Consider the following 15,992-nt stretch of genomic DNA (forward strand, 5'->3'; position numbering starts at 1 on the left):
TGCTGGAGGGCTTTGATTTAACCTCTTGCCCTCCAGGGGATTTATCCCCTTTCCCGACCAGGCCATTTTTTGCATTACGGTGCTGCGTTACTTTGACAATTGCGCGGTCATGCAAGGCTGCACCCAAATGAAATTTATGTACTTTTTTTTTAAATAAGCTTTCTTTTGGTGGTATTTGATCGCCTGTGCGGTTTTTTATTTTTTGCGCTATAAACAAAAAAAGAGTGACAATTTTGAATTTACATGTCCAGTAAAAATCTTTTTAAGAAAATCAAATTTTGTCTTAAATATATTTTGCTAAGAAAAAATTCCAATACATGTAAACTAATTGGTTTATGTGAAAGTTATAGCGTTTACAAATGGTAGTATAGATACTGGAATTTTTTTTTTTTTTTACTAGTAATGGTGGCGATCGACTTATACCATAGTAGGACATTCTGACACTGGGGGGAACTGATTTGGTGTCACTGACGTCCCCAGTGACACCAATACAGTGATCAGTGCTAATAAAAAGCACTGACACTGTACTATTGGCACTGGGCAGGTAGGGGTTAACATCTGGGGCAATCAAACGGTTAACTGTGTGCTGTTTTACTATGTGTGCAGTGTCTTGTGTTTTCACTGCAAGCACACAGTGCCATACAAAGCAGTGTGCAGGAGCCAACAGGGGAAAGATCTGTATGGTTTAGATATGTATCTCTCCTGTTGGAGATACTCCGCAATCACCAGGTTCCGGCGAGCAGTCACCGGCCAGGACCCAGTGATTGACAGCCGAGGCCGCGAAGGGCGACGTGGGTAGAGGTGCATGCCCCCCTACCGGGAACTGCAAAATCACGTATATATATGTGATTTTGCGCACCTCTTCCGCACTGTAGCAGTATTTCTGCTATAGAGCGGAGGGGAAGCAGTTTCACATAATGTGCTAGTCTGCGATGCATTTGCACATTGCCTTACAGGAGGAAAAGTTGTTTTTTTTTCTTTTTCCCCCTGAGTTTACTACCACTTTAAGTGCTCATTTTGTCCAGGTATAGGAGCATTTTTGGAAAACCAGGGAACTCCAGACACGGACTTGAGGAAAACAAGTTATTTATTAAAACAGCGCTGAGTGACCCAGCCAGGCTCATGCCTGCAAAGCCGAGTGACTTGTATCTACTTCTTACAAGCGTATATACCAATGATTACGTCACAATGCATATTTTTCGTCTTTCACTTTCTATACAGTGAAAAGTCTTTTTAAACTCTGCAGAATATAACCTTGAATAGCAGCTGCAGATAAGGGTACAGTTGCAAGAAAAAGTATGTGAACCCCTTGGGATTACGTGGAGTTTTGCATGAAATGGGCATAAAATGTGCTCTGAACGTCATCTAAGTCACAACAATAGAAGAACACAGTCTGCTGAACATAATACTACACAAACATTAGATGTTGCCATGGTTTAATTGCACATAACATGTAAACACTCACAGTGCAGGGAGGAAAAAGTATGTGAGGCCCTAGCTTAATGACTTCTTCCAGAGCTAATTGGAGCCAGGAGTGAGCCAACCTTGACTCCAATCAGTGTGATGATATTGGATGTGTTGCTGACAGCTGTCCTGCCCTTAAAAAACACACCTGTTTTGGGTTTACTGGTTTCAAGAAGCACTGTCTGATGTGAACCATGCCTCGCAGAAAAGAGCTCTTAGAAGACCTACGATCAAGAATTGTTGACTTGCATGAGGCTGGAAAGGGTTACAAAAGTATCTCCAAAAGCCTTGATGTTCATGTGTCCACGGTAAGACAGACTGTCTACAAATGGAGAAAGTTTAGCACTGTTGCTACTCTTCCTAGGCGTGGTCGTCCTGTAAAAATGACTGCAAGAGCACAGCGCAGAATGCTTCATGAGGTAAAGAAGAATCCCAGAGTGTCAGCTAAAGACCTACAGAAATCTCTGGCACAGGCTAACATTTTTGTTGACATATCTACAATAAGGAAAACATTAAACAAGAATGGAGTACATGGGAGGACACCACGGAGGAAGCCATTGCTGTCCAAAAAGAATATTGCAGCACGTTTGAAGTTTGCAAAAGGGCACCTGGATGTTCCACAGCACTACTGGCAAAATATACTGTGGACAGATGAAACCAAGATTGAGTTGTTTGGGAAGAACACACAACACTATGTGTGGAGAAAAAAAGGCACAGCACACCAACATCAAAACCTCATCCCCACTGTAAAACATGGCGGAGCGAGCATCATGGTTTGGGGCTGCTTTGCTGCCTCAGGACCTGGACGGATTGTTGTCATTGATGGGAAAATGAAGTCCAGAGTTTATCAAGACATTTTGCAGGAAAACGTACGACCATCTCTCCGCCAACTGAAGCTCCGAAGAGGATGGATGATGCAACAGGACAATGACCCAAAGCATACAAGTAATTCAACAAAATAATGGCTGCAACAGCACAGAATACGCCTTCTGGAGTGGCCCAGTCAGAGTCCTGACCTCAACCCGATTGAAATGCTGTGGCATGACCTTAAGAGAGCGATTCACACCAGACATCCCAAGAATATTGCTACACTGAAACAGTTTTGTGAAGAGGAGTGGTCCAAAATTACTCCAGATCGTTGTGCAGGTCTGATCTGCAGCTACAGGAAACGTTTGGTTGAGGTTATTGCTGCCAAAGGAGGGTCAACTAGTTATTAAGTCCAAAGGTTCACATACTTTTTCCTCCCTGCACTGTGAATGTTTACATGTTATGTGCAATTAAACCATGGCAACATCTAATGTTTGTGTAGTATTATGTTCAGCAGACTGTGTTCTTCTATTGTTGTGACTTAGATGACGTTCAGAGCACATTTTATGCCCAATTCCTGCAAAACTCCACGTAATCCCAAGGGGTTCACATACTTTTTTCTTGCAACTGTACTAGCTACAGGCTGGTACACATTACTCAAAGGAAATAAGGGAGGGGGAAAGTGAGCTGAAAACTACTTTGCAAGCAGATACTATTAAAATGTTAAAGCTTAAAGGGGAACTCTGCCATGTCTAGGTGCTGCCACACAGGGGTTTAGGGAAAAGCTATACTTTCCCCATCCTCAAAAAACAGCACTCCCCACGTCCAGCAGTGGACTGTTCTCACGGCTGGAGCTGGTCTATGGGTATGACCACATCCAGAACAGCCTATTCACAAGACCGTTAGCGTGCGGGGGAGGGACAGAAGTGGCAGGGACTGGTCTTGCGCTCGGAGTATCAGTGGATTAGGTAAGTATATCCTTGCTTTCTGAGCCTCTAGACCAGGGGTATCAAACTCAATTTCATCCCGGGCGGCATTAACATTATGGCTGACCTCAAGGGGACGGTTGTATCTGTGAGAGTAGATGTCCAGAGCACCGACTCTTTACAACAGATGTCAAGAACCTCCACCACCATCATCATCCGAAGTAAAGAATACCCCAATCTTCCTTCCTTGGCTTGCACTGCTGCCAGGAAGAAGCTGGGGATGGAACTGGAAAGCAGAAAGCTGTGCTTTGGTAAATGCAAAGGCCTCAGTACACAGGAGCTGCTAAGTGTCCATGTGCATGAGGCCTAATAAAACCATTCTTACTCTCAACTGCTTCCTGAACCCAATTATGCTGGAAAGCTGCTAAAGATATGACTCTTACCAGAAACTTCAGTCTCCCAAAATAAATCGCCTTCCAGTTCCCACTTACTTTCAGTGCATTTTTCCTGCTGTAATAATATGCACTGCTCAAAAACATTAAAGGAACACTCTGAAAACACATCAAATCTCAATGGGGAAAAATATGCTAGATATCTATACTGATATGGACTGGGTAATATGTTTGGAACATAAGGATGCCCCATCGTTTGATGTAAATGAAAATTATCAACCTACAGAGGACTGAATTCAAACACACCTCAAAAATCAAAGTGAAAAAATTATGTAGCAGGCTAGTCCATTTTGCTGAAATTTCATTGCCACAACTCAAAATAGTACCCAGTAGTTTGTATGGCCCCCACATGCTTGTATGCATGCCTGACAACATCAGGGTATGTTCCTAATAAGACGATGGATGGTGTCCTGGGGTATTTTTTCCCAGATCTGGACCAGGCCATCACTGAGCTCCTGGACAGTCTGAAGTGCAACCTCAGACTGAAACGTGATATCCCACAGGTGTTATATTGGATTTAAGTCAGGCGAGCTCGGGGGCCATTCAATAGTATCAATTCCTTCATCCTTCAGTAACTGCCTGCATACTCTTGCTACATGAGGCTGGGCATTGTCATGCACCAGGAGGAACGCAAGACCAACTGCACCAGTGGAGGGTCTGACAATGGGTCCAAGGATTTCATCCCGATACCTATTGGCAGTCAGGGTGCCATTGTCCAGCCTGTAGAGGTCTGTGCGTCACTACATGGATATGCCTTTCCAGACCATCACTGACCCAACAGCAATACGTTCTTGTTGAACGATCTTACAGGCAGCATAACATTCTCCATGGCATCTTCAGACCCTTTCACGTCTGTCACGTGCTCAGGGTGAACCTGCTCTCATCCCTGAAAAGCACAGGGCAGCAGTGGCGGACCTGCCAATTCTGGTGTTCTATGGTAAATGTCAATCAAGCTCTATGGTGCTGGGCAGTAAGCACAGGGCCCACTAGAGGATGTTGGGCCCTCAGGCTACCCTCGTGAAGTCTGTTTCTGATTGGTCAGAGACATTCACACTAGTGGCTTGCTGGAGGTCATTTTGTAGGACTCTGGCAGTGCTCATCCTGTTCCTCCTTGCACAAAGGAGCAGATACCAGTCCCGCTGATGGGTTAAGGACCTTCTACTGCCCTGTCCAGCTCTCCTAGAGTAACTGCTTGTCTCCTGGAATCTCCTCCACGCTCTTGAGACTGTGCTGGGAGACAGCAAACCTTCTGGCAATGGCATGTATTGATGTGCCATCCTGGAGGAATTGGACTGCCTGTGCAACTTCTGTAGGGTCCAGGTATGGCCTTATGCTACCAGTAGTGACACTGACCCTAGCCAAATGCAAAACTAGTAAAAAAACAGTCAGAAAAGATGAGCGAGGCAACAAATATTAGTGGCCTCTGTCGCAATCGTACACCCAGAGACTGAAACAACCCTCCATTTTGTCAAGAATTCCCCATGTTCTCCCCTCATTCTCCCCCTCCCTCTCTGTTAATCCACAGGGACATATGTGTGTTGAAAGTGTCACAGGCCAGAGCCCAGAGCTATACACCTCTCTGAGTGAAGTGCCTGGTTGTCTGAAAGTGCTGTGCAATATCACACCTTGTAAAAGATAACGCAAGCCTTCCCAGGAGTTCAAGGCATTCCAAGCAGGAACCAGATAAACACTTTTAAAATCCATTTTTCCCCTATGTCTCATATCTTGGAATATGAGGGACTTACATAAAAACCAGGCATATCGTCACTCTCCTTGGCTGGAATACATAGGAAAGCAGAAAAGTAGATCTCGTGAACCATTCAGTGTAGAATTTCATATGTCATATCTAATCAATCCTCAGACGTGTCTGCATAATAATCTGCCCGCGGGTGGAGTGTCACTTGTGCATAGGAAAAGTTATGAACCAAAATATGAACTAGAAGAGATTTTGGCTCTAGTTTAGGTCTATGCCCAGACCTTCCCGCCCTAAACGGGGTATTGGTCCTTGACTCCAGAGACACCCCCTGCTGGGGAACTACAAAATGAGCTCTCAGGCCTAAGAAAGTTAAGTTGAAGAATTCTCCCTTTTAACATCAGGATCACCTGGAGAGACCCGTGCCCTTTCGCTCTGAAACTTGATCTGCTAACCCAGGACTTTGGCAAGTACTTTAAACCTCTAACTTCTCTCTGTTATCTCTTTGCTGTGCTGTTGTTCTCTGTATATTTATATATATATTGGTTACATCTTTTTTCTGTAAATATTTTTATTGCACCCGTTTGACCTTTTAGTAATAAATCTTTCCTTCTGAAAGTGTTGAACTGTTTCTATTGCTCTTTATTGCAATTTACAAATTCCTGCCTCTAAAAGAGCACTACTGTGTTTGTTTAACCCTCTGTATAACCGGCTTGCGGTGACTGTGTTATACAGACGATTATCTCAACCATTATAGTGTTATAGCTGATATCGTCGAGTTTCGTTATAGCTGATATCGTCGAGTATCGTCGAAGTTGTAAATTGGCTAGTCCTTCGGTCACAAGTTTGGTGAGAAGGGCTGGGGTCTGATGCCGCGTTCGTCACATATTGGTGGCAGTGATCGTGGGATTGTCACATATTGGTGGCAGCGATCCTGGGATCGTCACAGCCTCCACCTGTAAAACTATTCCTGTTTGGGGGGTTGTCTCACTGCCCATCTAGTGCACCTGTTGTTGATTACATTACCACCAAGGTAACTGAAACTGATTAACAACTCGCTCTGCTACTTAGCTAACCAGATCAATATCCCAAGAGTTAATTGACTTGATGCTATACTCCGATTTAAAAGTGTTCCTTTAATTTTTTTGAGTAGTGCATTTTCCCATCTTTCATTCCTTGGCAAAAAGTAGCTGCAATGTGTAAAAACATGCAAAAAATATTAATTTGGCAGTTTTTGGGGTTGTGCCCCTTAATTGTTTAAAATTTTTTACGAATTGCTAAGGGTAGAAGAAAAGGTATCAAAATGGACTCAGAAATCACAAAAATGGAAGCAATAAGGCTTAAAACTCAAAAAAAATCAAGAAGAAAACTTTTTAAGGGCCACTTCCATTTTTGGTCACGTCAAATTGATGGCATCACTTCTGTTTTCAGAAGATGGCAGTTTCCCAGCCAATGTCGTAGCTGTTTAAAGTTGCAATCAAGTCGTATTTCGTCCCTCTTGTCATTCCTTGGTAAAAATAATCTGCAATGGGTAAAAAAGATTTTGGCAGTTCTTGGGGTTGTGCCCCTTACATTTATCAAATTTTTTACCAATTGCTCAGGGTAGCAGAAAAGGTGTCAAAACAGGCTCAGAATCCCCAAAAATGGATGCAACAATGCTTAAAACTCAAAAAAGTAAAGGAGAGAGGTGTTTAAGGGCCACTTCCTGTTTTGGTCATGTCACATTGATGACATCACTTCTGTTTTCAGAAGATGGCAGTTTCCCAGCCAATGTCTTGGCTGTTTAAAGCTGAAATCAAGTCATATTTTGCCCTTCTTGTCATTCCTTGTTAAAAGGAAGCTGCAGTGGGTAAAAACTTGCAAAAAAAATAATCTGGCAGTTTTTGGGGTTGTGCCTCTTAAATTTTTCAACCTTTTTACAAATTGGTAAGGGTAGCAGAAAAGGTGTCAAATCGTGCTCAGGAATCCCAAAAATGGATGCAACAAGGCTTAAAACTCAAAAAAGTAAAGGAGAAAGGTGTTTAAGGGCCACTTTCTTTTTTGGTCACATCACATTGATGACTTCATTTCTGGTTTTAGAAAATGGCATTTTCCCAGGCCATTTCTTGGCTGTTTAACTGCCTCCTGCCCGCCATATAAGGAAATTTCGGATGGGCGGTGGTTCTCTTGTTCTGGGAGGATGTCATGACGTCCTTCTACTCTAAACACGTGTGCGCGCCCTCGGGGGCGTACAGTGCGGCGATCGGTGGTGCGCTGTGTCCCTGGGACACAGCGGATCACCAATCAGCGGAAAGAGCCGATGACTTCGGCTCTCTCATGTGATCAGCTGTGTCCAATCACAGCTGATTGCATGTAAATAAGGAAATGCCGGTTATCGACATTCTTCTCCTCATGAGCTGTCACGCTGACAGCTCGTGAGGAAAGGAGAGACGGTAATCGGCATTCCTCAGAGGGGACATCTACACTGATCATCAGGGCACTGATGATCAGTGCCACCTGTCAGTGCACATCAAAGCCACATATTATTGCCCTTCTGAGCTGCCTTTCAGTACCAATCAGTGCCACCTATGAGTGTTGGCAATCAGTGCCACCTATCAATGTCAGTCAGTGCCGCCTATGGCTGACCTCAAGGGGATGGTTGTATCTGTGAGACTAGATGTTCAGCGAATCCCCCCCCCCCGCATTCCTTTACATCAGATGTCAAGAACCCCCCCCCACCACCATCATTAGAAGTAAAGAGGCAAGAGCTGGAGAATATATTTTGGGTTGTTCTTTGGTAGGTTATGGTAGTAACAAGAAACGCACAGCTAAATAAAAAACAATATTTTTTTTTTTACTATTTTGGGCCAGTTTTCGTTTGATAATAAAAAAAATCAGGAGATATCCATTACTATTTACCACCAAATGAAAGCCCAGTTTGTCCTGAAAAAAAACAAGGTATAATTCACCTGGATGTACAAAGTAGTTGTGATGATATGTACGGTTTTACTAACGCATGTCAACGGTGCAAAATTGTGCTTAGGCATTTAGATTTGTTTTACCCTTAGGCGTGAAGGGATTAAGCAGTGTACTTACAAGCCCAGCAGAGCCAGCGTTGTCCTGCTACAGGCCCCGTTCCACTACCTTCCATGTTTATATTATAAGGAACTGGCTGGTGTAGGCATAGTGCCCACTGTATCCAGCAGGTGGCGTCTTGCCACTATGCAGATGGACTGGCAACTCAGAGGAATATTGTTGCTCTGTAGACTCTGTAGTTGTCACATGGAGAGCAGTTGTTGAAATGTACACTGCACCCCCCCCCCCGTGACTTAGGTAGGGCAGCCCTTTAAAATAGGGCATTCTGATGAGGGTTGGCACACTTTTGGTGCGTGGTGTGGCCAGGAACAGCATCTCTGATAGGGAGTGTGAGAGAGGCCTAGAGAAAGGTTCCTGCATGAGGAGGGAGAGAATAGAGACATCATTGTTTTCTTCTGCATCATTTGGTAACTGGGGGGGGGGGTTGTTCACCTGCGTGTGTATGTACTGTATGTGTCCACTGCCTGTGTGTGTGTGCCACACCGAAACCAGGACATCACTGGCTGTATGGGACCTCTCACCCGCTGTATACACAGCATGTCACAGTTCTCAGGATCCCTGATAGACAATCCCTGACCTGGAGACCAGTCCCAGTCCACTGACACCTGCTGGCATCTGATCTGTTCCTGTACACTAAAAACAGATGGATGGGGATCCGTTCCTCTTCCATCCGGCGGATAGAATTACAGTCCGATGGAAACAGACAGGCGGTCCATATCTATCTAACCGCCCCATAGAAAACATCAGGCTGTGTCTGCTCTGCATAGCGGAGCGGACACAGACCTGTCATCCGTCTGATCAGTGGAGATCAGAAGAGAGGTCCCCCTTTGAGCAGGCAAATCTGCTTGACGGAGTCTGCCCCATCTGAAAGGGACCTAATAGGGACAGTCCCTGTTTTATACACAAACCCCTCTGTCCTTTAATTGTCTTCTGTCCCTCTACTAATTTTATATAATTATCAAAGTTCTAACCCCGGTTTGCTAAGGACAATATCTCATATAGAGATAATCCATGTTATAGACAGTCCTTGTCAGGGCTTTTTTCCTCAGGGAATAGGTGCAGGAACACTCCCCTTCTGAGCCACTCTTGTCTCCGCTCCACTACCCACCTCTGAACACCGTCCCTTAGTTCCACCCCCTACCCACCTGCCTGTACCGCTCCTTTTAGAGAATATAGAGCCAAGTATAATGTTGTGGTGCTATGCAATTTGCTAATCATAGCAAGATAAGAAGTCAAATGGATCCCCCCACAGCCAGCAGCAATAGACCCCCCCCCCCCCAGCAACAGTGGACCCGCAACAAAATGGCTACCCAGCAAACAGACCTCCAGCAGCAACAATAGATCTCCTAGCAACCAGCATTAATAGAGTCTTCAGCAGCCAGAAACAATAGACCCATCCCTCACCAGTAGATCCCTTCCAGCAACAACTGACCCCAACAACATAAGCCCCTTCCTCACCAGCAAAAATAGACCACATGCAAGATCCTGTCCAGCAACAATAGCTCTCCCAGCATCAATAGACCCTTCAGCACACCCCAGCACCCCTTGCCATTACATACATTCAGTACTGGAGGTGTTGGAACTGTGTTCCCCCATGTTACCGCTGAAAAAAAGCCCTGGTCTGTTGTATAGAGATGGCACCTGTTATATATAAAGGCAGTCCTTGTTCTGTGAAGACAGCCCATGTAATATAGAGATGGTCCTTTTTATATATAGGGATATTCCTTGTTATATGGAGACAGTCCTCGTTCTGTAGAGATGGCCCTGATTTGCTAATGTGCATAGACGGTGTCTAGACTCATTTCCGTAGGCTAAAGTTGTGGTGGTTTATGTAAGAATTTATTCTAAATACGAAGGGTGGTGTCCTCTCCCTTAAACAAAATATCGCAGTGCCTCCAGCCGTTTAAAATATGGCAAATGTTTAATGAACCAATAATTTGGACACCTTAATAATTTGATCACCACTTAATAATGTACCTTGAGTCCTTTTAGCCAGTATGATTTCGTACCATATACACAAAAATTGCCTTTTTAATAAATAAATTTATTTATGTACAAAATTTATATATATATATTAATACAAATGCAAAATACTGGTGATAAATTTATACTTGTACATACAATCAAAAATATGACAGGATAATTTCTATATGATCCAACAATATATGATTATAGATAATAGTAAATAGAGGAAAAATCTAATTTAGGTATAAGTTGTAACCTTATAGTGCTTCAGAAATTATTTCAAATTTCTCGTGGCCATAGAGAAAAAAGAAAAGTATCTCTGATAAATTGCACTACAACAAAACTACCGATCAGTTAAATATGCAATATATGCTCTCAATACCAAATCAAATAATTTTTAGTGATAATTATGTATATAATCTTAATATTCCTAAACACACAATACAAATGCTATAAGTCTTTGGAAAATTGGAAATATAAAATACAATATCCTAGCAGTCTCACCACTCCTAGTACCTTGATTTTGAGGACTCCCCAGTGGGATGCAGTTGGGCCTTCAAATGGTCCTCAAGACAAAATGGCAGCTGGACTCCTTCAGCAAAATGGCCGCAGGTAGCAAGTGAGAGTGCAGTCTGGATTGTAGTGTTTAGAATAGAGTATAGTTATTATATAAGGAAAGTATATTGCAAGAAGTGTAGAAGCGTATAAGTTCTGAAGTTTAGCAGAAGTTTTGAAGTTTAGAAGATTTTGCAGTTGAAGTTTTCAAAGATCTTTAAGTGTTTCAGATTTTCAGATTGTAGATTTTCAGATTGTAGTTTGATCAAGTGTGAGGTGTATGGCCTTTTTATACCATACAATCCTTTGTTTCAAGGGACCCTCCCAACAGGCCTGTTGATTGGCCGGTCGAGAAGTATGCGTACTTAGAGATATTTCTCACCTGTCCACTAGGGACAGTCAGGCATCCAAAGAAATTTGTGTTTTAATGATGACTCATGCTTTGATTGACCAAAATGTCTTTAGGTATCAAATATATATGTCTTATTCAAGTATAGTTGATTTCAATACTAATTCTTGGATAAGGACCATAGAAAGATATACATACATTCGGTTTCTCATTTCCCTGATATTTAAACTGTTTTGAGATAGCTGATTTCTTTGGAAATGTACAATTGACACCAATTCATAAATCATCTTATTCTTCATCATTTCACACTTAATTGAATGGTATGCAATACCTAACCTTCTTAAAGATATTTTCCCTTGATAAAAAGTGTTGGTATTTATCAAACTTTAGATTTTCAATGTCCCAGCTCTCACCTCAAGGTTCACATGACTGGGAAAAACCTTTATTTATTTACCCTATTGTGTAGTAAATAGACTGGCCTGGAATTAAAAACCTCAGTTCAATAGCATATTGTCACATTTCAAGGAGACGGTTTGTTCATTACACTTTCCAAGGTTTTGTGTGAGCTTTCAGACAGTCAGGTTTGGTTCCCCAATTGTCACTTCCAGACCTTGTATATGTTCACCTGCAGAAGTCCAAATAGTGGTTTTTGACCACCTCTAATTAAGTTTCCTGCTATCAAAGTATCTCCTAGCTTTCCATAGACAATGGTACCTGTTTATATGACACACTTTCGCAAGGTCTTAGAATAACCAGAATCAGATCCCACCATTGTATTTTCCTGGTACTCTTGTTTGATCACCTGTAGAAATTCAAATAGTAGTGTTTGTCTCATTGTCTTTTAAACAAGTTTCTTCCACTCACTGGATTTTGTAACTTCCTAGAAGGTCATTTGAATTTCAACCAAGAATGTTAACCCATAACAGTCAGCCAGGGATTCCCAATTTTGGGATAATATTTCTTAATAAATAGTCCCCCAAAAGTCACTACAAAGTCTACTTTTCATTGGAATCCATCTACTTTTAGATGGTAAAGACATTTACTAAAGAAGGCGTCTAACAAACAGATGTGAAAGTGAATTTACTAACGAACACAATAAAGGAATCTGTCTAAAAAAGCAGGCATCCTTGAAGCACATCTAAAGAAACGAAAAATCATTGTAGAAACATGTTCACATTGAAATTTGCTTTCCCAAATATCTGGACTTCACTTTAAAGAATATATTCCTTTTAAAAAAATGTTTGCAGTGGGTAAAAAATAGTTTTTTTAGAGAATTCATGACAGTCAAGTACTAGACGCCTTTCCAGCGTTTATGCACGGATAGAAATGCGCATGTGCAGAACACAATTTAGCCGTCTAGAGTGGGTGCTTCTTTTTAGACGCTGTTTAATAGTAAATCTCTGTGTGGAGTCCTCTGAAAGACGGCAATCACAACTGTGTTTTGACAAACAGCACTATTTTTAGCTAGGCATATCTTTATGTATTCTAATTTGTTTTCCTTAGTTCTATTGATTCTATTTTGTTTCTTATCCTTTATAATAATTTTCTGTATTGGTTTTACATATTTTCGAAGATCTAAATAATCTATATTTTGACAGCTGAATCTAAAAATAGAGGTCAGCAATTAAAAAAAAAACACAGCGTGGGGTCCCCCCTCCCATCTATACCAAGCCCTTAGGGTCTGGTATAAATGTAGAGGGGAAACCCCACGCCAAAATTTTTGTAAAAAATGGAATGGGGTCCCCCCAAAATCCATACAAGGCACTTATCCGAGCATGCAGCCTGGCAGGTCACTGAACCATACCAGGCCACAGGCCCTCAACATGGGGGTGTGCTTTGGAGCAGGGGAGCTCCCCTCCCCAAAGCACCTTGTCCCCATGGTGATGGGGACAAAGGCCTCTTCCCCACAACCCTGGGCTTTGGTTGTGGGAGTCTGCAGGCGGGGGGGCTTATCGGAATCTGTAAGCCCCCTTTAGCAAGGGAGCCCCCAGATCCCGCCCCCCACTCCTAGGTGAATGAGTATGGGGTACATGGTACCCCTACACATTCACAAAAAAACAAAACTTAGTGTGAAAAAGAGAGGAATCAGTCTTTGACAAGTCCTTTATTAAAAGAAAAAACTAAAAGAATGTCCCCCACAGTAGATCCAACATTAATCACGATGCCTGACGTCACCGCCGCTGCTGCCGCCGCCCCAAGAAAAGATTTAAAAAAAAGTCTCCTCTGCCGACGATGGCTTCCAGCCGCCTGCTTCTGAAGTGGCTTGACAGTTCTTATATATGTAAGGGACGGGGCCACCCGGGGAGATCACATGAGTGACCCCACCCCATGTGACATCAATTACGTCACATGCATGATGTCCCGGCTGGCCCCACCCCTTAAATATTTAAGACCGGTCAACCCACCTCAGAAGCAGACAGCTGGAAGCCATCGTCAGGAGTGGAGCCTTTTTTTTTCAATTCTTTTTTTGGGGCGGCAGTGATGGCAGGCATCATGATTGACGTTGGATCTACTACGGGGGACATTCTTTTCATTTTTTTCTTTTAATAAAGGTCTTGTCAAACACTGACTCCTGTCTTTTTTCACACTACATGTTTTGTTTTTTTGTGAATGTGTAAGAGTACCAGGAACCCCCCCCACCCCAAAGCACCCCCCCATGTTGAGTGCATGTAGCCTGGTATGGTTCAGGAGGTGGGGGGGTGACAGGCGGGGCGTCAGACCCCAGCCCTTCTCACCAACTTGTGACTGAAGGACCAGCCAATCTAAAACCATGATGCCACTATCTGCTGCACCCTGCACAAAGTTTTTCCAGCTCACTAGACCACAATCTATGTGCCAGCAGCCTGAGAGCGATTGTTACTGGGTCAGGTTAATTACGCAATTAACCCTTCACACTGCCACCACCACCTTTTTACAGAGAAGGAGGAAACTCACAAATCTTAGCAGTAACACTATGATGTTTGAATAAGCGTCTGTATACACACTGCCACCCAGACAGATGTATGCAGAGGTTTTAAACACACAGTAGCACTCTTCAGAGACAGGGATTCTTAGTTTGCATTAAAGAGCTTTAGAAACAGTTCAACACTTTTCAGAAAATAGGATTTATTACTAAAAAGGTCAAAATGGTGCAATAAAAATATTTACAGAAAAAGATGTAACACATATCTATATATAGAGAGAGAGCAATAACACAACAGAGAGATGAAGAAAGAAGTTTCAGAAGGTAGGATACCTGCAGAAGTCCTTGGTTTAAGCAGAGATCAAGTGTCCTGAACAAAAGGGAACCTTTTCTCCCAAAGTTGGTTCCTGATGCTAAAAGAGAGAATCTCTTCTTCTTCTTCCCCAGGCATAATAGCCTTTTTTCTAGGAATCCAGCAGGGTGTCTCCTTAAAGCAAAGAACCAATCGCCTCATTTGGGGAGGGGTGTTTAGGCGGGGACTCAGGCTATGACCAAATCCCTCCCACGTTATACCATGGTCAATAACCTTCTATAGGTACATGTAGCATCCTAGCCACTGGCAGATTAATATGCAAAATCATATTCTGAATGTCCAGACATCAAATATGATCTATCTTGCTATTCCAGATAAAACTATATGGCTTTCTACTATTTTGTAGGCGCCACTCAGGGGTGTAAGGTATCAGGTGACTCGTATTAACAAGACCTATTTGAATATATGCTTTATTTTTAATGTGCCCTGTTCATGTGGAATTTTATGAATTTGTATGAAAAGTGATTCAAATGGGATGTACGTCTTACTGCCACTCTGGCATGCTTTTCATGTCCAGTGACTGACTGATTTATAGCTTTACGACCAGGCCAAGGCAAGAGTCTGTCAGACATCATAGGACCAGCTAATTGGGCTTACAACCATGAATCATATCCAGCTGTGCCTGATGCACTTGTGAACTCAGTGCACACACAGACACCACATTCCTTGCAAGGGGAGGGGGACTGGAGGGAGTGAGAATATATTTTCAGATATGATACAAGATGGTAGATCTTAATAAAAATGGTTGTCCGCATCCAATCGCCACAGGGGGCGCTGGCTCATCCCCCCCTCTCCTGACCTGCCGGGCAGCATGCTCAGAAAAGGGTCTGGTATGGATCTTGGGGGATACCCCCCCACATCATTTTATATTTAATTTTGGCATGGCGGTTCCCCTCAAAACCCATACCAGACCCGAAGGGCTTGGTATGAATGGAGGGGGGACCCCACGACATTGTTTTATTTATTATGGTGCCAGTTTTTAAATGTAATTACCGCTTTTTTTTTTTCTTCACTATAGCTCACAGAATCAGCTGTCACTTTCCCCCCAGCTAAAAGAAAGTTTCCTTTTAGTTTATTTCCCTGAGTTAAAAGAAACAATGTTTCCTTTTAGTTTCTTAAAAGAAACAAAGTGTCCTTTAACTTCAGGGAAAGTGACAGCTAATTCTGTGAGATATAGTGAAGAAAAAAAAGAACCGGCAATTGCATTTAAAAATCAGCACTGACATACACTTCGTATTGTGAAAAAAAATTTGTTAACCGAGGCATTATTTTCAATGGATTTTCATCTGTAAACCAAAAATTACGTTAACCGCTCATAAACCGAAGTACACCTGAATATTATTGTGCCTTAAATATATGTTCTTGTATACCTCCCCGATTAAAACTGTTGAAATATTGCTACAAAGTTAAATCTCCACAACGATAATCTCA

Source organism: Staurois parvus, unplaced genomic scaffold (assembly GCF_062004578.1).
Source record: "Staurois parvus isolate SC_StPar_1 unplaced genomic scaffold, SC_StPar_1.0 ptg000488l, whole genome shotgun sequence".
NCBI lineage: Eukaryota > Metazoa > Chordata > Amphibia > Anura > Ranidae > Staurois > Staurois parvus.